Source organism: Arachis ipaensis, chromosome B03, assembly GCF_000816755.2.
Source record: "Arachis ipaensis cultivar K30076 chromosome B03, Araip1.1, whole genome shotgun sequence".
Taxonomy (NCBI): domain Eukaryota; kingdom Viridiplantae; phylum Streptophyta; class Magnoliopsida; order Fabales; family Fabaceae; genus Arachis; species Arachis ipaensis.
Window position 1 is genome coordinate 71,508,950 of NC_029787.2, and position 362 is coordinate 71,509,311.

The 362-nt window shown below is 25.1% G+C and overlaps 1 protein-coding gene across 1 annotated transcript in view; it reads left to right on the forward strand.

Annotated features, from left to right (window-relative positions):
- Nucleotides 1–362, forward strand: part of LOC107634495 (probable flavin-containing monooxygenase 1) — a 7,605-nt gene that overhangs the window by 3,585 nt on the left and 3,658 nt on the right. The gene's annotated exons all lie outside the window — the stretch shown is intronic.

Below are 362 nucleotides of genomic sequence, written 5' to 3' on the forward strand. Positions count from 1 at the left end.
AACTCTTTCACATAAATATTTTATTTATATATTGTTACATTAATAAATTAAAAATGATTATTTTTATATTAATTGTTAGTTTGAGTGGTCATCCAACATTAAATAAAAATTTTATTGATGATAGTTTAAGTTAAACTCATTTATTTAGATTTAATTTCTAGACAATGTTCGTGTAAAGATGATAGGGGGCGAAAAATTGTGACATTCTGACATTTTACAGGCTCATCAATCAGACAAATTACCATTATATTGCCAGGAAAATGTTAGTTATTAAGAACCTAATTGATCCCACAATTATTATGAAGTAAATAAATATGGTATTGTCTAGCTTCTATATTTGAGTAAGGTTAGGGAGTCAATGT